The sequence below is a fragment of the Artibeus jamaicensis genome, unplaced genomic scaffold (genome assembly GCF_021234435.1).
Source record: "Artibeus jamaicensis isolate MK-2021 breed Jamaican fruit bat unplaced genomic scaffold, CSHL_Jam_final contig_332, whole genome shotgun sequence".
In the NCBI taxonomy this organism is placed as follows: Eukaryota; Metazoa; Chordata; class Mammalia; order Chiroptera; family Phyllostomidae; genus Artibeus; species Artibeus jamaicensis.
The window spans coordinates 23,235,811-23,261,324 of record NW_026521788.1 but is presented as its reverse complement, the minus strand read 5'-3'; the positions used below and the strand labels follow the sequence as shown (position 1 = coordinate 23,261,324).

General features: G+C 54.3%; 1 protein-coding gene across 1 annotated transcript in view; it reads right to left on the bottom strand.

Annotated features, from left to right (window-relative positions):
* The window catches only part of CDH23 (cadherin related 23), a 416,092-nt gene that overhangs the window by 140,422 nt on the left and 250,156 nt on the right, over positions 1 to 25,514 (bottom strand). The window lies entirely within an intron of this gene.

The following is a 25,514-nucleotide window of genomic DNA, read 5'->3' as shown; positions in this document are numbered from 1 at the left end:
AATTCCAGGCCAGCGCCTGGCACCCAGTGCTGCACCGCGCAGCTGGCCTTGGTGGCCTTGCATCCACTTCTCCGTGACATGCCCAGCCTGTCCTTTCATTGCCTGTCACACCATCTCTTCATTCTGAAACTGCCATCTGACCCCCGGCCCTCCCCAAACGCCCCTTCCCTCGGGGGGCTCCTGACTGCTCACTGTCCTGGACCTGAGAGCCCCTGCTGCCCCTTTTCTGGAACACGGGGCATAATCCGCCAGGGCCGAAGGCTGCTGTGTCTGCCCTGTCTCTTCCCCTCGCCGGAGAAGGCTGCACCTCACTCCCTCTCGTATCTTCTGTGGCGCCCAGCGCAGGGCTCACAAACCGCCAAACTTGGTAAAATCTGAGATTCCTGTTGTTAACCACTGACGGCCGACCTGATCTTCCCCTGGGGGGCTGACGCCCCTCTCAGCAGATGCCACGGCGGGCAGTGAGCGGCCAGAGTGAGGTCGCCCTGGGTGCGCAGGGTGCGAGGCTGGGGCCACAAAGCTTCTCCACCAGCAAGTCCCTCGGGCTCCGATCTCCAGTCCGAGCTCCCTACCAGCCAAACCCTAGAGGCAGGGGAGCACCCTAGCTCCTCTAGCGAGAGCAGGGACTCGCTGAATGGCCCGAGCAGTCACCACGTGCACTTGCAGAGCAGGTGAGAAGGGCAGGGCGTGTCTGCAGGGGCAGTTGGAGGACGACGCGTGGAGCACCAGTGAGGAAACGTTCACGAAGGAGGGGAGGGCTGCAGTGGTGGTGGGGGGGAGGCAGAAAACTGTACAACGTGAACAACAGTAACAAAGTGTTAAACATGAAGACAGGGACCAGACTGTCGCCCAGTCACGTACTCAGTAAGTATTCTCTGAGCTTTTCCAGTGTGCCAGCTACTGTGCAAGTTTCTGTGCCAGGTGCTGACGTCACAGCCACAAACCTGACAGCGCTCTTGCTAGAATGTGACTTATAATTGGAAAGGGGAGACAAGACACTGGGGGAGAGAAATAATGAACTAACAATTTCAGACTGGCGGTGGTTAAGAACTGTGAGAACACTAAGGCAGGAAATGGGCTAGCAGGCGGCCGGGCTGCTACCCTAGAGGGCTCAGTCCTGGAGGGCAGCTCTTCTCCGCCGGGTATATTTGGGCCTCTTTTCCAGTCATGGCCGGCCACCGAGCTGCCCAGGCCTGTCCTGGTAGGAACGGCCCTCGTGCAGGTGCTGAGGCCTGGAGCGGGCACAGAATACCTCTGCTTCCCCGCCTCGGCCTCCCCTGGTGGAAGTGTCTGCAGCCCATGAAGATGGGCCAGCAGGTCAGCGCCTACCCCTGTGGTCAGTACCTGGGAGAGTGGCCCCTGGCTGCTGCCCATTGTCTGATTTATAAGGCATCTCCTCTGATTCTTCCCAACACTGGCACCACCAGCAAAACTAATTCCCTCATTTGGGCCTTTATAATTGCATCCGCAAGTGCTTATTCCTGTGATGGACAATGCCGGCAGAACTGTAATTTTCTTCTGCTGACAAAAAGGAAAAAAATAAATACACACAGGGGTGAAATTCCAAAGGTTAAGACAAGGGGAACTTGCAGCGGGGGAGTAGTCAGATCCACAGAATGGCCAGGGGTGAGTGAGAGATGCCCGTCACTCCCCTGGCTATGGGGGGGGGGTGTGCGACGGTGACCCCGCCACTTCCCTTTGTGTGCATACAGGGTGCATACGCTCTGCCATGTTTCTCATTTTATTTCATCCTGTCTTCCCAACAGCCTTATATACTAATATTCTCCCCATTTTACAGAGAGAGAAAAATGAGGCTCAGAGAGATCAATCAACTGGCCCAAGGTCAACAGCCACAGTGCTGGGATGTGAACTCAACATGCCGACCGCCAGAGGGTGCTCTTAACCATCTCCTTCCCCTGCTCCCCTGTTGGTTGGAGTGTGGTTGGTAGAGGCACCTTCCACCAGCATGAGAGCTCAGCCACGGGGCCCAGGGTGCCCCTCCTAGGTCACTGTCCTCATCCAGTAGGAGCCAGATGGGTCCCCACAGGCAGGCTTCTCTTTCTTGCACAGCGGCTCTTCTCCAAGTCTCTGCCCAGAGAGGCTGGGCTCCAGCAATGCTGGCCGTGCCCAACAGCACAAGGGGCAGGGGTCTCTGGCTGTGGTTTCCCAGGATGCAGGCCCTTAGCAAAGACCCTTGGTCCTCAGAGAAAGGCCCAGTTCCTGCTCCAAACTGGGCCTTGGTGTGTGCGGTGGCCCAGGGTATAGACTGGGAGAGGCTGTCACCTGCTGAAGGCCAGGGCAGCCTGGTTGGCTGGGGGGGCCCTTCCCGACCCCCCCAGGGCTCTTCACCCAGCACTCTCTGGGATGTAGGTCTCCCTTTAACTTGTATGCCAGGGCTCTATGGCCAGCCCAGCTCCCTGCCCTCTGATGCTCGTCCCAATAGCACATGCCCACTCCCAGGAGACCTATCACTTCCACAGTGGTCAGTCCTCTTGCGTCTTTGTTCCTTCCCAAGAGCACCCTCTGACCTAGCCTGTTGTCACAATGAACAGCCATGATCTCACCCTCTTCCATTCACTGGCCCTGGACCGAGGGCCCCTGCAGGGCGCCTGCCTTGCCCCCACACTGGCCCGGGTATCACTGCACCTCACAGCTGTCCTCATCATGGCCTTGCAGGTGCCCACCTGCTGGTGCCGGGTCTTATGCGCCATCCTGACTCCCGCCTGCTCTGGTCTTCTCCTGCAGCTCCCGCCAAACTATGGCGCAATGGACACAGCTGCCCTCTGATACCCCTGACCCCTCCCTGGGGGCAGATGCCCTCCTCGCTTGTGGTTTTAAACACCCTTCTTTACAGCTCGAAAGTCCTGTCCCTGTGTCTTCTTTCTTCTGATGTCCTCACACTTCCCTACCTCTCTGCACGCGCGCACACACACACACACACACACACACACACACACACACACACACCTTCTTTTCCTCCTCTCTCTGCACCTCAGGCAGCCTCCTTGTCCCCACATATTATCATAGAAACCTCTCTTTTCCTCTCTGTCTCCAGCTCAGGTAGACCCCATCCTGCTACACACCACCCTGACCCATATTCACACCCACCCTCAATCTCAAGCAACCCCTATCCCCCATCTCAGCCCCAGTGGTCCCTCCACATCTCCTCCCCAGCCACCTGTGTGCCTCTCCCTGCAGGCTGAGAACTGGCAGGCATACACTCAATCACTCCCACACCCTCGTCACGCACGCTCGCCCGGACACCCAGCACGGGGCTTCTGCTCTGAAGCAAGGCGGGCCCAGCTGCCTTCCCAGCAGCCTTGGGTCCCAGCAACGGCGGCAGGCTGCGGGCGCTGGCGAGCAGTTCTGCTCCCATGCACAAATCTGCAGAGAAGGGCACCCGGTACAATTTGTTCAGGAAACAATAGCAAGGTTTGACATGTCATAAGGATTGATGGAGCAGAAATTTACATGGGAGAATGCATTTTTAAACAGCTCCACGGAGCCCCGGTGCTTCGCTGGTAATGGTTTCCACATTCATCACTCGCTGAGCCCCTCTGAATAACTCCTTAAACTACATGAGATTAAGTGCACTCTTGCAAGCTCTGGGAACTGAGGTGGCTGGTGAAAAGCAGAAGGGACCCTGCTGGAGGGACTCAGAGGCCCAGAGGCTGGGATGACGTCCACTCGGCCTGGTTAGACCCATGAGGCCCGGTCCTCTCCCCTGTTCCCATACCCCCTGCTGTGGTGCTACAGATGAGGAGTTCAGCTTTTCTCTGGGATAAGAGGTAAAAGCTACTGGCCAGGAAATGTCATGTGGTCTGACCTGTACTTCTGGGGAAATGTTTGGTGCCTCAGTTTCCCCTGTCATCTCAGAAGGAAGCTATCTAATGAGAAGAAAGCCAGGGCTGACGCATGAAGGTGTGATGGGTGGTTGGGGGGCGGGGGCAAGTTTGGCTGCAAGCCGCTGCCTGTGGGTCCCTGGGCCCAGGGGGACGCTCACCCTCCTCGGAGGACAGAAAATGATGGAGGCCATACTTTGTGCGGGAGAAGAGGGCGAGTGTTCCAGGTGGGCAGCGGTACCAGGGAGTGAGCAATAGGGTGCAGGAGAGGTCATGGGGTGGCCACGGGGCACAGAGAGACAGAAGCCTTCAGGAGAGCCCATGGGTGCTGACTTTGGTCTTCTGAGAATGCAGACGGCCTTGGGAAAGAGGGTGCTACTGGGGACACTGGGATGGAAGCCAAGGACAGAGGCTCAGAGCACATGGCCGGGTGGGGGAGCTGAACGGGAGGGCAGTTAGAAAAGGGTGGGGACCCAACTGGTGCGGGGGGCTGCAGAGAAAGAGAGGAGGACCTTTCCTTCCTCACGTTCCACTGCGGCCCAGGATGGACACCTGTGCCCTGGCAGGCAGTGCTATCGACTGCGGCAGCGAGGACGGAGCAGGCCTCGGATGTCTCTCAAGCCTGTCTTCTCTACAACTGCCAGCCAACTGCCATGGAACTCGTCAAAGCTTCTTCGCTATACATGCCAATTAGAAATGGGCAGAGTCTGAAGAGACATGCCCACAAAGATGACATGCAGGGAGCCACCTGGCACACGGAAAGGCGCTCAGTGTCATGAGTCGGCGGGGAAACGCAACTCTGAGCCACAGTGAGGCACCACCTCACAGCTGCCAGAGTGGACATCCCTGAAAAGTCAGCAGAAACGACAGGTGCTGGTGAGGATGTGGAGAAAGGGGAGCCCTCACACGCTGCAGGCGAGGGCGTAATCGGGGCAGCCACTTATGGAGAACAGCATGGAGAGTTCTCAAACATTATAAGTAGAACTACCATACCCCCCAGCAATTCCACTTCTGGGTATTTACCCAGGAAAACAAAAACACTAATTTGGAAAGATATATGTACACCTAAGTTCACTGCAGCATTATTTACAGTAGCCAAGAGATGGAAGTCACCTAGACACCCATCAGTAGACAAACGGATAAAGAAGATAAGGTGCCTATGTGCAGGGAAATATTGCTCAACCGTAAGAGGAAACCTTGCCATCTGCAGCGACACGGAGGGACCTAGAGGGCGCTGTGCTGAGAGGAGTAGGTCAGTTGGAGAAAGAAGTGCTGTGTGATTTCTCTCAAACACGTGAAACGGAAAAAGAAAACAAAACCAATGAACGATTAAAACAAAAGCAGACGCAGAGACTAAACTCACGGCTGCCAGAGGGGAGGGTGATGTGGGCCAGGCGAACAGGGCAAAGGTGAACAAGAGGCGTGAACTTCCATTTAGAGGGAAAAAGAGCCACAGGGATGTGACATGCGGCATAAGGAAAAGAGTCAACATCACTGTCCCCACTGCATGTGGGGACAGATGGCGACTGTGCTCACCTTGGGATTGCATCATAAGGAATACACATGTAGAATCAGTGTTGTACACCGGAAACTCACATAGCATTGTGTGTCAGCTACACTTTAATAAAAAACAAAGTGGCTAGAGCATCTTCCAAAGAAAACCCCTCTTTACTGCAGGGCGCGGTACAAAGACCTGGCAAGGAGGGCTTCAAAGAGGATTTGTGGCTAAGTGCAGAACCACACAAATGTCACCAAAATGGGACAAGATCTGGGTCTGATCCAGTGCCAGCACCAGCCATCCAGCTGTGGGACTCGAGTGGGACGCTGGGCTTGGGGCCCCTGGGCCGCACAGCCTCCTGCTGGTCTGGGTGTGCCTGCTTCTGCCCCGGCACCAACGGCCCAGCCTCCGTCTGAGCCAGAGGGAGGATCTGACAACCCAGGACGCCACTTACCAGTCTAGATGGCACCCAGAGCTCTGATGACAAAATCCCAGCTGCCTGCCCTTGACCCTGAGGCCCGATGTGGATGTGGGGTGGCCTCCGCCCTCGTCTGCGAACCCACTGCTCCATTACTCTGCCTGCTCCTTTAGTCTTTAGGTCACTAGTGGGCCAAGCTCCCTCTTCCTGCCTCACAGCTAGGAGTTCCCTCTGCCAAGAATGCTCTTCCCGGATCTCTCTTATTATTTAAATAATTAATTCCTTGATTTGAGAGAGAGGAAGGTGCCAGGGGAGAAAGAGAGAGAAACACTGATTTGTTGTTCCACTTATTTTGCATTCATTGGTTGATTCTTGCATGCCCTCCGCCCTCCCCACCCCTACACCCATTATTGTTGCTGGGGTAACAGACTCCTGGGGCAGGAAAAGGGACAGGAACTAGGAGCTGAGGTGGTCTTTGTGAGTGGTGAGAGGCGATGGGGGCTTGGGCAAGGTGGTCAGGGATGGGCTGGTAAGCAGCTGGACTCAGCTGGAGCTGAGGAGTAGTGCTGGCCGACAGAGGGAACGGGGCGGAGGGCACGGTTTTGGCAGGAGCATGTGGGCAAATGTCACTGGCTCGCTCTCTCCTTCCACTACAATGTAAGCAAGCTTCACGAGGGCAGGGCTGAGTCTGGCTTGTTGCCCATGGATCCCCAGGGTTGGAGCCTCCCACAAATAGCAACTGAATGAATGAGGAAATTATATATGGTGACCTATGAGGTTCTTTCTACCAGTGACGAGCCCACAGCAAATCCCGAGTAGATTGATGTCTGGGGAGGGAAGGACATCGAAAGGATGATGATGGGGGTGGGAGGCGGAACCACGCAGGAAAGCGGGGAGGGAGAGAGAGAAAAGGCTGGCGAGGGAAGTGGGAGGAAGAGATAAAGAGGAGAGAAGAAGGAAGAGAGAAAAGGAGGGATCAGAGAGCAGGGAGGAGGAAGGAAAAAGAGACCAAAGGAAGAAGAGGAGAAGGAATAACCACAGTACATCCACTGTAAGCCTCAGTTTCCCCCTCTATAAAATGGGGCCAACAATACTATCTGACCCTCTTGGGATGACTGTGAGGACTAAAGAAGGTGCTACATGTGATTCAGACTGATGTCTGGCACATGGTCACATTTCCAAGCGAAGCCTGTATTAGTGTTCCCACTCCCAGCTCCAGCCGCTGTCTTTCCCAGGCGCTGACGCCCAGCAGCCAGCCAGGTGGAAGAAACGAGGTGGCCTGAGCCCTGCAGGAGGGGGTGCTCCTGCAGCAGCCGGGCTCCGTGAATTAAGGTGTCAGTCCGTGGGGAATCAGGCTGACAGGTGCTCTCTCGAGCACCCCTGTGGGGGTGTCAGCCCTCTGTGGGGGTTCCGGCTTGTTTGTTATTACAGTCACCGTGCTTGTTCTTGGGTTTCCCCACCCCCTTCTTTCTTTCTCTCCATTGTGTTTTAAAACCTGGAAATAAAAATTGATGGCGAACAAATTGTTCTGGGCAGCAACTCTGTGCTTAAAGAAGTCGTTGTGGGAAAGCAATTATGGGGATGTCAGAGGCTGTCGGGGTGGCCAGCAGCTGCCTAGCAGTCTCCTGGCCCCTGTGGGGAGGTGCCGGGAGTCAGCCTGGGGGGGCACTGGGGGCCCCTCGCATCGCTGGGATAACTGAGCTCACCGCCTTGCTGTGCGGCACCTTGGGCCTGGCGCTATGCAAGGAACCGGACATAATTCGGCCCTAATTTGTTCTAAGACAACCATCAAGACAGGGTTCACCATCCCGCTTTACAGATGAGGCAACTCCAGCTGATGATAAAGGCAAAAGTGGTACCAACATCTCACTCTTGTTTAGTCCTTACTGGGTTCCGGGTGTTACTCTGAGACATCTGTGCGGATTGGCCATTTCGTCCCCGCTCCCCCTCGAGCAGACGAGTTCTGATACGTACCCTCCTCTTCTGGCTGCGGAAAGTGGCCGATGGGAGGAAGCTGCTCGTGCGCGCGCTGCCACGCACAACCCTCGCGCTCACCTCCCCCTGCCGGGGCTCCCTGCGCCTCCCTCAGCCCGAGGGCTTTTTCTTAAGGAAGCAGTTGGCAGGATGGGGTCGCCCTGTCCCTGGAAGCTGCCCTCACTCAGTGAGGCTGGGAGTGGATGGACAATCGTGCTGAGGTGGGGTGACAACCTCTTCCCCCAGATTTCTCAGTGGACTGAGCTCCAGCAGTCCTGCCTTGTGGTGACTGGCTTCACAATGCCCCCTCAGTGACCTTGTCTCAGTTCCCACTCCCATCTGAGTTTCCTGGAGTCACTTCCCAAGTAACCCACCTGCCCCAGAACCCCTGTCTCAGGGTCTGTTTGTGGGGGGCAGACTTCAGACGCAGGCCTTGGGCTAGACATAGGGCGCTCGGCGCTGAGCCAGGCTGTGTGTTCCCTGCCCTCGAAGGTGCGAATGGCCCAGGGGCCCACAGTCTGCCTGTGTGGCACTCATTTACACACAAAGCAAAGGGAAAAACAATTACACCCCTAACTCTTTGGCAATGCTGTCCATTTTCTCATGCTCTTGGGTTTGAGGAAGACTCGATTGAGTGACTTAAAAAAAAACACATCTGACCATCCAACAAAGAAGATGGGAATGCAGAAAGCCATCTTCCCAGGATGCAGGGGGAGGGAGGGTGGCTGACTGGCTGGCTGGCTGGCTGGGGGTGAACAAGATATTCACAATCGGAAAGGACACAGGACCTCTCTGGGGCCAGCTATCAAGCTGGGATTATGTGGTAGCAGACGAGAAGGGGAGAGCGCCAGGAAGGCGTGGGGACAGATGCTGTGGCTGAGGCTCAGTTAAGTGGGACCTTATGTGCAGAGGAGATGGAAGGAGCAAAAGACAGTCCAATCAGCCCCCTGGGGTACAGCCAAACGATGGATGGCCGGGACAGCCTCCACCCACTAGCGGATCTTACCACTGTGCTCCACCCTGAGTCTGCCGCCCTCCCTCTTTGCCCCTGCCCTTCTAGGATGTAACAGGCAGCTTTAGGTTTAGCGGGAAGGTCCGAAAGGTACCTGGGTGTGGGCGGGTCCCACCCATGAGCTAGGAAACGTCCTCACTCCAAGGTGACTTGGAGCGCAGGGGCATGACCCCCATGCTTGCCGCCATTAGCGGGTGCTGATTGGCCTGGCATGTACTACTCACTAATGAACTGCATTGATCCCACATTCTCTTGTTGTCTTGCTAAGTGGCAAGCCACACATCTGATAGATTAAATACCCACATGACTGCCCACTTGACATCTCCATCACTCCGCCTGAGGGTCCCTAATGAATTTTACAGCCCACTACGACAAGAAATTAAGGTCAAAGTCCGATGCGGAAACTATAAATCACCCATGGTCTCAGAGTAGCAGAGGGCTGCAGCCCCAGCCCCTCACTCACCTGGGCCAGTCCAGCCCAGGGCTGGATGGCAAGATAGTTAGATGCTGTGTATGAGTGCCGCATAGGGAGGGCATGCTGGGAAACTCGTGCCTGAGAACTACCCCTGTCCACAGACATCTGGGTTCCTTCGTGTCTCTGCCCATCCCACTCCCAGCAGTCAGTGTTCTAATGGACTGAGAAATGCACTAACAGACGAGCAGCCTATCTCATTTATGAAAACTTGCATCCTGAGGATTTCAAAACTCTCTGGCCACACTGTTCTAAAAATGTCCCCAGAAAGCGGATAGGGTTCAGCAACATTCTCTCCATTAAGCGGGTGGAGAAATTGAGGCTCACAGAGAAAAGGGGCTTGGCCAGAGTCATTCAGTAAATCAAAGGCCTAGATGTTCCGACTCCAAGTTTGCAGGTCTTGTTATAATAAATGCCTAACAGGGCCTTTTGTCCTGGTCTCGTTCCTCCTTGGGTTACCCTCTATAGTGGCTGGGCTGGCAGAGGGAGCTCTGGCCTTGGGTTCAGTTTGCCTCTCCTCTTACCTGTTGGCCCCACAGTCTCATCAGGTCCTCAGGGAGGGGCTTAGTCTCCATGAGAAGACTGCACTGCCTTACAGTTAAGGGAAAGGACTTCAGCATCCTAGACATGAGGTTCATGCCTAAACTCTGCCGCTTCCACAGGTGCAAACTTCTCAGGCGTAGACACCTAACTTCTCTGAACCTCGGTGCTCTCATCAATAAAATGAGGAGGCTAATTTCTAACCCCACCAGGTTGCTGTAGGGATTCAATGAGATAACGTATGTGATTGGCCTAGTTTGGTGCCAGACACTTAATATTAGTACCCATTGTTTGCTTAGCACTCACTCCATGTCAGGTACTGTGCTAAGTTCTGTACATGCATTATCTCATTGAATCTCCCACCACAAATCTGTGAGGCGCTATCCTAATGACCATGTTCCAGAGGAGGAAACTAAGGCATGAAGAGCTTATATGGCAGAGACTACACATCCATGTTTCCTTTCTCAAGTTAACAAAAACTGTTTGACTAAAATATTATACTTCCCAGCTTCCTTTGCAGATAGGTACAGCCACACGACTAAGTTCTGGCCAATGAGATGAAAGCAGACTTTTGCAAGGCACTTGTAGGAAGTCTCCTAAAGGGAGGGAGTGCTTTTCTTCCCTTCCAGTGTTCTGCAGCTTCACGTGATGTGAAGGCTGCCCACCACCTTGGCCCACGGAGGTGAGGGCTGTACCGCAGGAATGGCGGGGAAGAGAGCTGAAGGGGCCGTGCAAGGCTTTGCCCCTTTCAACTACTTTTACGTGGGAGAGAATGCACTTTGATCCTGGCTAAGCAATTGTTTTGGAGGTTTCTCTCACTGGTAGCTGTATTGGGTCATTGCTGATACAAGTAACCTATTTAAAGTCATATAGCTCAGAAACGGCTGAGTCAGAATAAACCTCAGTGGTTTAAGTCTGGAATCATGGCCTTTACCACCCTGCTCCCAGTAGTGAGGACCTGAGGGACATGAATTGATATCATTGTCACTGCAGAGTAAAGCAGAGAAGGCTCCTTCTAGAGATGTTCAAACTTAGCTAACAATGCATTACTTGGTCATAAAATCAACTTAAATTAATGGGTCATGACTAGCATTAAAAAAAAATAAAACCTAGCTCTGGCTGGTGTAGTTCAGTGGTTTGAGCACAGGCCTGTGAACCAAAGGGTTGCCGGTTCGATTCCCAGTCAAGGCATATGCCTGGGAGTGAGCCAGGTCCCCAGTGGGGCGTGCGCAAAAGGCAACCACACATTGGTGTTTCTTTCCCTCTCTCCTTCCCTTCTCTTCTCCTCTAAAAATAAATAAAGAAAATCTTAAAAAAATTAAATCTAGTAGGGTGGAAGCTATAAGACACTGATGAAATAAACAGAGGAAGCACAACAAATAAATGGAAAGACAATTCACACTCATGGATTAGAAGAATATGGTTAAAATGGCCCTTCTACCCAAAGCAATCTGCGGATGCAATGCAATCCCTGTCAAAATCCCAATGGCATTTTTCACAGAAGTAGAACAAACAATCCTAGAATTTGTGTGGAACCACAAAGACCCCGAAGAGCCAAAGCAACCTTGAGAAAGAAGAACAAAGATGAAGGCATCACGCTCCCTGATTTCAAACTATATCACAAATAAAACAGTACGATATTGGCATGAGAACAGACACATAGATCGATGGAATAGAACAGAGTCCAGAACTAAACCTATGATGCATATGATCAATTACTTTATGACAAAGGAGACAAGAATATACAATACAATGGGGAAAGGACAGCCTCTTCAATAAACAGTATTGGAAAAAGTGGACAGCTACCTGCAAAAGAGCAAAACGGGACCATTCTCTTTACGCAATACACAAGAATTAACTCAAAAATGGATTAAAGACTTGGATGTAACACCTAGAAACATAAAATTGCTAGCAGAAAAACATAAGCCATAAGTTCCTTGACATGGTCTCAGTGGTGATTTGTTGCATTTTCCACCAAAGCAAAGGCAAAAATAAACAAGAAGGACTATAACAGAGTAAAAAACTTCTGCACTGCTAAGGAAGCCATGAACGAGATGAAAAGACAACCTTCGAGTGGGAGAAAATATTGGTAAATCCTATATCTGATAAGGGATTAATATCTAATATACATATACAACTCAATAGCAAAAAAACCCAAGCAAACTAATAAAAAAATGTGCAGAGGTTCTGAATAGACATTTTTCCCAAAGAGGACATACAAATATGGCCAGTAGGTACATGAAAAGGCACTCAACATCACTAATCATCAGGGAAATGCAAATCAAAACCACAAGGAGATATCGCTTCATACTATTTAAATGACTATCATGAAAGAAACGAGAGACAACAAGTGGTGACAAAGAGGTGAAGAAAAGGGCACTCTGGGGCGGGACCTGTGGGCAGAAACGTAAGCGGATTCGACCGCTGTGGAAAACAGCATGAAGGCTCCTCAAAAAGTACAAATACACCTGTCGTATGACCCAGCAAACAAACCTGCCTCTGGGTGTTTATCTGAAAAACACGAAAGCACTAACTCAAAAAGATGTCTGCCCCGCCATGTCCCCTGATGTGTTATTTATAACAGCCAAGATAAGGAAACAACCCAAGCATCCATCAATGGGCGAATGGATAGAGAAGATGTGGTACGTATATACAATGGAACATTATTCAGCCACAAAGAAGGACATCTTGGCATTTGCAACAACACGGATGGACCTTGACGGCATCGTGCTGAGCAAAGTAAATCAGAGAAAGTCAGACACACCATGTTCTCACTTATGTATAAAATCTCAAAAACAAAACAAAACTGAGCTCATAGAACAGATTAGTGGTTGTCAGAGGTGGGTGTGGGGTTGGGCAAAATGGGTGGAGGTGACCCAAAGGAGCAAACTTTCAATTATAAAATAAATGTCCTGAGGATGTTGTGTACAGTGTGGAGACTATAGTTAACAACACTGTATTGCATATTTCAAAGTCGCTAAGAGAGTAGATCTTAAAGGTTCTCACCAAAGACAAAATCTAGAATAAAATAAAATTCTTAGAGTATTATTGCACATAGCAAGGAAGTATTGTTTTCTTTGCGATACGAGTGTGTAGGTCCTAAGTCATGAAGTTCAATGTAATTTTTATTATGGATCATGGTTAAAATAAAAACACTAAAACCAATGGGCGTAAGGGACTTTGAGCCACTCCAGAATTAAGCTGGCAGAAGCCACAGCTGTCACCCCTCCTGCAGGGACTGTGCAAGATTAAGCCACCCCAAACCCACAGGTCCAGTTTGATTTCTGCCTAAACTTCTGTGCCAACCCCCGCCCAGACCCCCTCTCTGCTCCCTCAGCCTTTCTCCCACCTGCTCTCAGACAAGCCCCTGGGGCAAGCTCTTAGGCCCGGGTCCTGGGGGCTGCCGTGGGCCCACCCCCGTCACCCCGCCCCAGAGTTCATAACCTTCCCAGCACATGGCGGCACAGGTGGACTCAGTACAATCGTTTGGTTTGCAGCATTTATGGACTCATTCTGGCCCCAGCCACTCTTACAGCTACCCACTGTCCCCTCGCCCAGGGGTCCATCTTCTTCACTCCAGTGACCTCTGAGCACCGGCCTGAGCAGGAACAATGAGCAGCTAACCAGCGGCAGGGTGACTCCAGCAGGCACAGAGTGCAGGGGACCACAGGCTGCCAACCCCGAAGGGGAATGGATGTCTGGGGGCAGGGCGTCACACACAGTGGCCACAGGGGGCCTTAGAGAGCATCCCACAGAGTGCCTTCGTTTTACAGATGGGCACATGGAAGCCCCCTGGAGCTCAAGGTCACCCAGTGACCGACCAGCTCCCGCCTCCCAGGCCAGCACTCAGCCCACCCGCTCAGACCCTGGAGCTGGCTGATTCTGACAACAGGCGGGAGCCCAGTGTGGGGGTGGGCACCTGATGGTGACCAGCAAACAGGAGGGACACCTAGGGGCTGTGGGTCAGACAGACTGAGGTTTGAATCCTGACTTGGCCACTTACCAGCTGGCTGACCATGGGCAGGTTACTTACCCTCTCTGGGCACAGAAGAGATGAATGACCTACTGTGAAATGCTTGGCATTTACTAAGCTCACAACACCCACTCACCAGGGCTGTGATGGACAACACTTGGGTTTTTTTTTTTTTTTTTGGTAAAGGGGCAAAGGTCAGTGGCAGACAGAGCTGCACCTCCCAAGAAGAGGGATTCTGGAGGCACCAGGGAGGGAGGCCTCAAAGACTCAACAGGCAGTGGAGCTTCAGATTCATTTGTCAGAAATCAATTAGCTGAGTGACCAAATGGCTGGGAACTGTCAGGCCTTAGACAAAATCCTGGAAAATCTGCTTGAGGCACAGGGCTGGGGCGCACAGCCCTCAGTGCTGACCCAGGCCTGAGCCCGCCAAGGGCAGCCGTCCTCGGCCCCGACCCACGGGCCCTCCTTCCAGGAGCCCAGGGTGGCGGCGGGCAGGCGGCAGCCAGCCGTGTCTCTCTCTCTGTCTCTCTCTGTCCTTAGCGCCTGTCCTACCTCTCATTCCATCCCATTTCGGTTTTACGGATGGATATTTAGATTAAAGAGATAAACACAGTCGAGGAGCACTGAGGCCTGACAGACAGAGGAACTCAGGCCGTCAATCACCGACAGCCAGCGTGGCTTCCTCCCAGCCTCTGGCCGGCACCGTACTGGCCCCTTGATTGGGACTGAACCCCAGAGCAGATTAAAGGGGCCCAGAAGTACAGCCTAGACACCCCCTGAACGGGGGAGAGTGCGTCTACAGGCCCCTCCAGGCCGGGTTGGGAGCGGGGCTGGGGCGGGCGGCACAGGCACTATTTACTGGTGCCTCTCTCCCTCTCCAGCTTCTCTCTTCCCCTCCCCAGGCTGCAGATAAAGAATTCAATTTTCTTTTAAACGGTGGGGAAATTGGAAGAGATTTTGTTCTGTTTAAGCACAGCTGGAGTCTCAGGTCTCAAGGGATTGGAGAACAATGAGATCAATTAAGATGCCCGTGGTGAGGGGTGTCAGGAGGAAGTGGGGAGAGAGCACGAGGAGGGGGCGGGGTGGGGGGCTGTTCTCAGGAAGGGGAGCCCACTTCCACTCTCCCCTGCGTTCACCTGTCTCGCTGGGTTTTGCTGAATCCCTGGACGGGGCCTACTCTTAGGTTATGTTATCGTCTCCTAGACCTACTAATAATAATTCGTGTTGGCCATTTCTGTCATCAGCGTTATGCAATGACAGATTCGGGTTGAACCGATGCTCTCAGAAGGGGGAGAGGCCACTGTCCTGGAACCGCACGGATGGCCCCGAACGGATGCCAGGCGTGCTGCTGGGGCTGAGGCGGCCATCAGAGTGTTTGCTGTGTGCGCGCTGGGGACTGCGATGTTCCCCCACATGAGTCCCCAGCGCTGCTGAGGTGGGAATGACTCTCCCCATTTTACAGAGGGGGACAGGAACCCAGGGACAGCTGGTAAACTGCCCAAGGCCAGACTGTGGTAGGAGGCCAACCCGGGGCTGTCTGCCCGCTTCGGTGCTGAGAGGTGGGGACGGGAGGGACACGCCTTGCGGGGCCTGGGGGAGGTGGGGTGTCGGGGAGAATGTGAAGCCAGTGCTCAGACCCACGTGTGAGCCGGGAGAGGAGGCGGCGGGGTGCTCCTGAGATTCCCACCTCTCCTCCGCCACTGCCACCTACGTGGCTGGGGCCAGCGTCTTTCACTCAGCCCCCACCCCCACTTCGTCTAGCAGCCACAGTGGTCCATCAAGTCTCTCTGCAGCACGGTCACCGCTGATGGGCTCGCTGTCCCGGACAGTCACCCCTCCCTCCTCCTCTGCATGTCCACCTGCTCCACCAGGCTCTTGTCTGGAAGCCTTTCACCTGCAGCTCCCGCAGCCTGGGCCAGTCGTGCCCCAGATCGACCCCCGCCCCTCAGCTTCTCTCTGTCTAATGCCACCTTCTGTGAGAGGCCTGCCGTCCTTGACCACTTGATAAGGCAGAGTTACACCACCCTGCTGGCATTCCCCACCCAGCCGGGCTACACTTTCCCCATGGTGCTCATCCCCCTCTGACACCCTGCGTGTATTGTTTGTTCATCTTCTGTCTTCTGCCCGGGGAATATAGAGGACTGTCTGTCTGGTTCACCGCCATCATTCCAGGCCTTCAGTGAATAGTCAGTGAATGGAGGAGGAGTATGGTAGGGGCATCTGGGGTTGCCGAGAAAGTACAGCCCCACTCTGGGAGGGACGAAGGGGAACGATTCTGCAGCAGAGACCCGTGGGCTCCCGGAGCCTCCCACCCCCTCCCCAGCCTGCCCAGGAGCAGCTAAGGAAGCAGGGTCAGGGCCCTCTTACTTGTCTGCAGAGCCAGGCTGAGGGGCTGGTTGCACCTTAGCCTTGACCTTGCAATCACATGCCCTGATTAGGATCAGGATTAGGATGCGCCAGGGGATCCTGGAACCTGGGGAGAGTGTATCGCCCAGGCCCTGCCTCTGTTCCTGGGCTGGGGGTTCTGCATCCCCAGACCCTGCCTGACCTAGGAAGGGCCCTCGGAAGGCAGCCGGTCTACTCGTCTCGGGCACTCTAGGAGTCAGATTTTCTCTGTGCAGCACCTCTCGGGGGGGGGGGGGGGGGACACTGAAACAGAGAGAACTCGCCTTCGGGAGGTTTCCAGTGGGCTGGGGAGAAAAGGATGTTATTCATGAAATCCCCAGTATGAGCAGTGACAGCAGCCGGGGAAAGTGAGGTGCCTCGTACGCAGGTGAGCTGGTAAGGAGGGGAAGACCTCGGATGGAGTGGGCCGGTGCTCGTCACCGGGGGAGGGCCACTTACAAGGCTGCCAACTGGACTGGCCCTTATGGTCAGCAGGCTTTGGACAGTCTCAGACAGGAGAGAGGAAGAGCTTGGAGGGGAGTAATATGAGCAGGGAGCTGGGGAGCCTGGTCGGGCAGGAGAGAAGGGGTACGAGGGGTATAGTGCGCAGAAGGCAGGAAAGCAGCTTAGGGCCAGGGTGTGAAGGCCTTGAATGCCAACCTAGGCCTAGGCCTCACTTTACCATGAGGTGCCTGGGGTCAGTGGGATGACGCTTCTCTTTGCCTTCCTACCACTATTGAAGAAGAGCACTTTCTAGGCCAGGGGTGTCACACTCGTTCCCACCGGGGGCCACATCAGCCTTACGGTTGCCTTCAAAGGGTTGACTGTCACTTTAGGACTGTATGAATGTAACTTAACAGTTAAGCGAGAGCTCAGGGCTACTGCTGGGTAGAAACAAGGTGCCAGGCCAGACAAAACAAGGCGGAGGGCCGGATTCAGGCCATGGGCCTCGTGTTCTTAGCCCAGACCTGTGCTCTGGGCTGGAAGTGGGGTTTGGAGGGTTTCCGCCTTCTGCTCTTCTGCCTGGTTTGCGCAGCATCCAGGTGGGGGAGGGGGACTGGCCGTCTCCCGGGGCCACGCTCACAGACGACATCTCATCACAGGTAGAGAACAGGAGTGAGCTCTGAGTGGTTGCAAAACACCTACATTTGTATAAATTCTTCGACATTCTTCCCACTGAGAGTTGGGGAAGCATCTATAGCCCTTGGCCCTGAATTTGAACTTGCTGCACTGACTCACTACAACCAACAGAATTCACCAGAAATGATGCTGTGTGACTTCGAGGCTGGGTCAGAGACGGCCACACAGCTTTTGCTTGGCCCTCTTGGGATGCTGGCTCCTCAGAGACCTCCTCTGAGGTGCTTCCACTCAGAACTTCCATGCCACATGGGGGGACCACGTGGAGGGGCCACATGGAGGGGCTCAGGTGAGCACACAGCTGAGCCAGCCCTCCAATTGGACCAGCACAGGCACCAGACATGGGAGGAGGAGCCTCCAGCTGTTACAGTCACTCCCATATTCAAGGAGCGAAGAAGGGCCCTCTGCTGAGCCCTCTCCATATCCCTGAGCCACCAAACCCATGAGTGTAAGACAATGGCTGCTGCTTTATACAGCCCCGTCTGTGGCCCTCGAGCAGAGCGTGGTGCAAAGCAAGCTGGTGTAGACTGAGTGTGGCAGTGGGGGAGGACAGTGGAGAACCACCGAATTCCTTGGGGCTCCTATAGTCAGGACATACTACGCAATTTGCAAAGCCTAGTGCAAAATGAACACGTGGAGCCCCTTGTTCAAAAATGAAGAATTTCCAGGTGGTGACAGCACGGCATCCGCCTGAGTGCCAGGCCTTCTAAGTCCAGGCCTCTGAGCAGATACCTGGGCTGCACGCCCAGGAAGCCAAGCACCTGTCACACCTGTGTCTAGGAGTCTTGGTTCGCTCCTGTGTCCCTGTGTAAGCTTCCTCTGCCTTCTGCAGCTTGAGGCTGGGGCCTGAGTGTTAGAATCCCAGGGACGGGCACAGACAAGAACTCAACCAGCACATGAACTTCAGAGGACCTGGTGTCTGGTGAAGTCGGAGCCAAAGGCAGACTATCCAGGCACTTGTCTGCTAAGGTTAAGAGCCACTGACCCCAAATAAGATGGAGCTTCACGGTGGATAAGATTACCAACACCAGCACTAGCAATCACAGCTGCCATTTACCCAGAGCTTTCTAATGCGCCAAGTGTGCTAAAATACCCCATTTCTCTTAACTATGGGACAGACACTATCACCATCTCCATAGTGAACACGGGGACAGAGGCTTAGACACAGCCAAGCACTGGCCCAGCTCGCAGAGCAGGGTTTGAACTTGGGTCTCCTTGGTTTCCACCCCTTCTTCCCAGCCAAGGTTTCCTCCTGCAGGGGCCGATGCAGCTGACAGGTGTCCCCCACGTTGCAGGGCAGCATACCCTTCTGTAAGGGGCCAGAGGGACCACCACTGGAGGCCAACACAGGGCACTGGCCTTCCCTGACCACTTGGCTGGGCCACCAGATTCCCAGAACCCAGGTGAGGCCTGTGTTAGGTTCCTGCAACAGGTCGGGGTGTGTGGGTGTCCCTGAGCCTGCAGGCTGAGGGAGCCCCGGGGTGCACCGAGCTGGAGAAGAGGCTCATGCATTTTGTGTCCGCCAGGACTGAGGCCGGGGCAGGGACAGCATAGCACACCTTTCCCTTTCGGTGCCAGGGGTATTTGCTGCTGGGAGGGGCAGGGTGAGGAGGGGACGAGCGGCAGGGCTGTCTGTGTTGGTTTGGGTGGGCAGGGAGGACCAGGAGGAAAAGCAGCTTAGCTCCAAGAGCAGGCAGGTGAAGGCCTTGGGAATCCTGGCCAAGCCTCCAGACCGGGCAGGAGAGACAGCTCCGGAGGCCAGTGGGCGAGTGAGGGACCCTTGAGGGGAGGAAGCACGTCTGTGTCACAGGGAGTGAATGTAAATGAAGGGGGACTCCCCTTTCCTCTCAGGCACAATGAGTTGGAATTAGAGCCCCACGAAGCCAGAGACCCAATCACCTCACTTCAAAACGGGGCACTGGGGCTCCCCAGGTATCACCCAGGTTACGTGGCTGCCCAGGGCAGGGCCGTGGCTTTGAGCTTGGTGTTCCCACTCCACGAAGCCTCAGACAGGAGGCTCGGCATGCCCTGCTGAAATGCCCTGAGTGTGCTCCCAGCCAGCTGTGTGCGCAGCGCCTTCACAAACCGTTCACAGCGCCTTCACTCAATTCTCACAACACCCTGCCTGGATGGGGTCCTGCCAAAGCATCTGTCCCAGTCACAGAGCAGGAAGCAGGCACAGTGGCCCATCGAGGTCCTACCTCAGCAGAGCTGTGCTTGCAGGCTGAAGGGGTGGGGGAAGGCGGAACTGGGGTCCTTAGGGCTGATGAGGATAAAACCTTTCTTTCAGTCTGTCAGTCCTTAAACACAGGGCGGAGCAAAAGTAGGTTTACAGTTGTGAGTACGCAAAACTTTATTCTTCTATTATTATTTATTTATTGTTGTGTTATATTCCATGTGAGCCACTGTAAACCCAGTATTTACACCCACATCACCATAATGGGGTCTCTCAACAATCCAGCCATGTGGGCTGGGCAGGCACAACACTTCCTACTTCATGGGAAGAAAACCCAGTCCCAGAGAACGGGTGGGACCAGTCCCCCCAGGACAGGCTGGGGGGCGGGGCAGGGAGGGGAGAGGAGCCATTCCTTTCAGCTCCCACCAGGCTGCTCTGTCTGGCCCGGGCCGAGCAGACACTGAGCTGGGCGTCCTGGGGCCCGCACCTGCCCGGTCAGGGCTCTCACGTGCCTTTCCTTCTCGCTTTGATTCTCTGCCTGGAGAAGCCTGTCTTGTCTGACAGTCCATCCCTTCTGCCCATACTGGAGCAGGGAGAAAAGGTCTGGGGTGCAGTAAGACCCGCCCCAGGAGTAACCTCCCTGCTGGCTCTCATTCTGCCTCAGCACCCCTCTCTTGCTGTCCTCTAATAAATCCGGGGACATGAGCTCCATACTGCAAGAGGCCGGCTGGCTCCTTGCAATCCCAAGTACAACTTCTGCCAGCTGTTTCCCAAATGCCTGCCATGGGCCACCAGAATGGAACAGGTAGGAGCATGGGGATGGTTCAGTAACACAGGACTCCTCCATGATCCGTACAGCAGCCCGGTGGTTGCGTGTGGGGTAGGTGGTGATTCGGAAGGAAGAGAGACAGCTGAGCCCCTCATGCTTCATAAGAGCAGGACTCCGCCTCCTTGCACTACACACACTCCTCACTGCATTCCAGCCACAAGGCATTTTGTCTGCATGTGCTGTTCCCTCCAATGTGCTTCCCTCGCCTTGCCCCTCTGTTCATGCCTGCTCAATGGTCACTTCTTCAGGGAAGCCTCCCCTGACCCCAGTCAAGGTCAGGTGCCCTTGTAGGAATGCATAGCTCCCCGATCTGTCCGTCATAGCAAGTAATACTTAATGTAAAGATTTAGTATAAACCTCAGGCTTTCTTAGGAGACTGTAAACTTCATGAGGGCAAGACTTATAGCACCACTGCGTCTTTAGGGTCATGTGCCTGACACATAGTAGGTATTCGAAATATTTTATTGAATAAATGAATGGTTCGATTATTCTCCTACTGTCTAATGGCACCCCAAAACCCTGCTGGGCCCCACACACCCCTTGGTCAGGTCATGGGGCTGCCCTGAGCCCAGCAGAATCCCAGGAAGACACCATGGTCTTCCCACCTGACCCTGTTGTCAGGAGAGAAGGTGGGATTGGAGGTGAGAATCGGAGCAGCCTGGGGACCTGACAGGGGACAGACAACACAACCTGGAGGGTGGGGAGCCACCCACATCATACAGGGACCTGCACACACACGGATGTGTGTATTATATGTACACATGCCCCTGCGTGCATACATGTGCACACAGCCCCCACACACGGGTATATGCACCCCTACACATGTCTCCCCTGCGCAGTCACCCTTCAGAGGGCCACTGCGCACTGACGTTTGCCCTGCATCTCCCCTCCTTCCAGGAGGCCTTTCCTGATGAAGACAGCTCTGGCTGCCTCGGGATTCCGGCTTCACTGGGCGAAGTGCTCCAGTCTCCCTGACCTGGTCTCCCCATCAATAAAAAGTCGCTCACCTAGCTCTGACCCCTGAGCAGCTTGGGACCTAGAGAGCTGGAAGGTCACCTGATGGTGCCAGAAATTCTTGAGGGTCCAGAATGTCACCTCGGGACAAAATGCCTGGGGTGACCATGCGGCCGGTCCCCCTGGGTCCCGCAGAGAGCACTTCCCAGTTCCTCTCTTTACCCTCAGCTCTGAACATTACTGAAGAGACAGGCGCAGTGGTCTGATGCAGAGCCTTTCAGACGGGCAGCGTTGTGGTCAAGGGCCTGTGGCTTGGGGTCAGGCAGTCATTTTACCAATTCCAGCTCAATCACTTACTGTTGTGGACTGCTCTGACTGGTTTCAGGAATTGTAACCCTAACCCCACCGTGGCTAAGGATGAGTGAGTGACCTCTGGAATGCGAGCCACAGGAGACAAGGCTTGTCTCTGGTAGCAAATGCTGCCTCAGTTTCCTCTCCCTGCCCCCGAAGCATGATCGGAAGTACATGACGGGTAAGTCTCCTCACAGAGGGGAGCAACCTCAGCCAGACTCGACCACCTGGGAGGCCATCATGGAAGGACTTGGGGGCTGCAACAAAGAGCGAACAATAGACCCGTGCCCCCTGGCCAAAGCCCAAGTCCCCATGTCCTCTGGGAGAAGCACTGCCTGGCTCTAATCCCCTTAAGCCTGAAACCTGATGGGGAGGGGTGCAGCTCCCTGTCTTGCTAGAGCATGTGTATATGTGGGGGGAATCTGACATCACAAAGACTTCCTGATAAACCTGTGAAATCTGCTCTGCTAAGAGTGCTTTCATTAAGGGTCAGAGCAGGAAACCCTAAAAGTTTCTGCAAAACTCCCTTCCTGAGACACTCTGACTCAGACTAAGCCCTCAGATTTCTTTGAAATGTTATCTACTGTTTGATCCTTGCTGCCCTGTATTCCTGTGTATTACAACCCAATAAAAGCCTTTGGAGGAGGGGGCTCAATGCCTTTTCCCGCTGAGAAACTGGCCACCTCTTCTCCTCAAGCAGCTCATGTCATGTCTTATTTACCTTCATCCATGGCAGACGGGGAGACTTGTGGGAAAAGTCACCCCCACAACCTACTAGCCCTGGATCCTGAGAAAGTGACTTAATCTCCCCAAACCTCAGTTTCCTCGCCCATACAGTGAGGATGACAGCAGCTGCGTAGGCTGGAAATAACACGTTCGTTCAAGTACATGGTTTACACCTCGTCAACAACAGCTGCTGAAATAACTGTGACAGCCGCGGTGGCAACAGTGGCAGCAGTCCTCAGAGGTCACCTCACCTCCAGGCTCTAGGTCTAGCAAGGACCAGACACACTGATCCACCCTGTTCATTTTACCGATGAGGTACTGCTAAGGGAAGCAGCTTCTGTCATGTCCTCCAAGGAGTCGATTCTGAAAATCGAGGCTTTGAACTCCAGGTCCCCACTCTTTCCCCTCCATCAGTGGAAACTCATTTTGTTGTAACAGGAACTGTAATTCAGGAGGAAGAGAGTGCCTGGGACCCCAAAGTCTGGGCTAGGGGAGATCTATGGATCGGAAAGTGAAAAGGTCCAGCCCTTTGGCCCCAGGTGGGATGTCCAGGCTAGAGGTGACAGCCCCCTCACAGTCTGACCTCCCAACACCATTATGAGCCCGTGTTCTTCTCCCAAAACAGGTAGCAAGCCACAGAAATGGGGCCGTGCTGGGGCGGGGGTGAGGGTGCCCCTCGCAGCAGGCTGCATGCACCCCAGACCTCAGTGCAAATTAAAACATTTCCCTTTCCTTCATAATTTTTTTCCTGACACCATTGTCCATGAAACATTTAAATAACATCTCAGTAAAGGTCAGGGAGAAGGAATTTCACAGTCCCTGAGCAGGCGGCTATCGCTTCAGCCCCTCCTGCAGCAAAGGAGGCAGAGAGGCCAGGCTGACCCAGGGTCTGCGCAGAGAATGGGCGTGGGGGGCGGGAGATGGAGCAGGATGGTGGGTGTGGGTGGGGTGGCCACAGAGCGGGCTACTGCTAGGAGTCGGGAAGCACCTTGGGAGACTGGAGATGACGGGTGGGGGTTACACAGGAGGGGCTTTCGCACCCATGGCTCACACATCCTGATAACAGCCTTGGCGGGTCTCATGCCCCTTATGCACATGAGGAAGTAAAGGCTCTTAGGTGTGACCTGGACAGACCAGCACAGAGTGGAGGCAGGGAGACCAGGGCCCACAACACTGTTCACTTTAGGTCCTGAGCCCCTTTAGGTGCGAAACCCTGGTGCCGGAGGTTACCATTGGGTGAGACAGCTCCCTCGTAGGCACCATTCCACAAACCCTGGGGCCGCAGGACTGAGAAGGAGGCGGGCAAGGCTTGGACAGACACGCTCAGGAACTCGAGGCTGGCCACATGAGCCAGCCCTGGACAGAGACCCTCGGGCAGCCAAAGAGGAGGCGGAACTCATCCACTAAACATTCCGGGAGGCCTGGGAGAGGACGGGAGCCGGGACCCTGGGCACTCAGCAGGGGTCCGTGCAGGCCTGGAAACTGCTCCGTGCTTGAGGAAACCCGATTAATTGGGAGACCTCCTCTCCAGCGCTAACTGCAGGTGGCATGGGGCCTGACTCAGGGTCCTCGGCACCAGCCCCTAGCCAGCGGCCAAGAGGTGAGCTTTCCTCCACACCTGGGCCCTGTTCCCTCGGCTCCCTCAGCTCCCTCAACCCTCTCCCAGGACCATGTTAACTTGGGACTGCAAAGTGAGACCCTCTGTCCCCAGCAAGAATACCAGGAAGGAATCCCCAGACCCCCTCCGAGCCTGGACCTGACATTTGAGTTCTCTGTCCCGTGGCCCCAGAGCTGGGGGCTGGGGCTTCCTCTGCTTGTGAGATCCTTGAAGCATAGGCTGCCTGGGTGTCCTTCACCCTGACATTCGAAGGTGGCTGGAGGGCTGAAGATGCTTTCTTTGGGTCCAGAAGGCCCAGCCCCTAGGGGCTACCAGAGGGTCTGTGGGACCTCAAGCATTGGGTGACTGATTGCGGAGAACACCTTGTGAAGCCGCAGGCTGGGGAAGCGAATGGCCACAGCAGACGTACTGTTTCCACCTGACGGCCTGCCTAGCTCCACATCTGTTTGGAATATTAATAACTGTGGGATGAGAAGGGCCTGGGGGCTCCACACGGTTCTATGCCATCTGTCTGTAGAGTAAACACACTTTGGAGTAGAGGGCCTGGGATCAGCAGGCAATGTCTGTGCTTGGCATGAGGACAGAACAAGACATAGACCCTCTGGGGGCCTCAGAGTGAGCAGGGAGGGGCAGCAGTGAGTAAAACTGTATAATCTTTTTTGAGCACCTGCTCTGGGAAGACCCTGGGCTTGTGTAACACACACCTACCACTTTGATCTGCTCAGCGATCAATCTTCTTTCTTCTTCCATCACGATCCCCTTTGATATAGCCCCTCCCCCATTTCAGTTTATCTAATTTGGATGGACTGACCCCAACCCGTGACTCCACAGTGGGGAGTATGACCCATCTCTAGAATATGAGAATCCTGATGACTGGCTCCAGGATGGCCCAAAAAGCTGGATCAATGGAAATCAGCTCTGTGACTTTTGCTGCAACTACTGGAAAAGATATATTTTTTCCCCAATAGGGTTGATAAATTCGTAAGAAGCAAGCCTAGGGGTGCTGGTGTCCGTCTCTGCCAATTAAAAAAAAAAACCACCCTCGTGTTGAAGTCAAATTCCTGCTCTGCTGGGTGCCTGGATGCAGCCATTCATGAAATCACTTATACTGTTGAGCTGCACTAGCTAATCTTTTTTGTTTGTTCATTTGTTTGAAACATAAGTTTCTGTCCCTTGAAACCAAGAGTTTGACACAAATGGACACTGGGAGGGCCCCTTACCAAAGTCTAACCCAAGGGCAGCTGGGATGCCAAGTGCCCTTGAGTGGCCCATTCTTTGCCAGCTCCTGTGCTCAGATAGTGATCACCACCCTCAGAGACAGCCGGCACCTGTCCCCATTAGAGAATGCCTCCAGGCTCCCGGCCCATCCAGGTGCTGTCCCTTCACAGACAAGGCAGAGAACCGAAGCATCCTCGGCCCAGTCTCATCCTCCCTTGTGCTGGCCCCTGTTCCACACTGCACCCTGGCCAAGGGAGCCCAGTGAGGAGAGTCCAGATGCTTAAATACACCAACACTACAACCTTTGAGAGCTTGGGGGTACCCCCTTCCCTGACTGCCCAAACCCCTTGGGCAAAATCCCTCTGGCTGCCTCCCCACGCTGGGCCCCAGA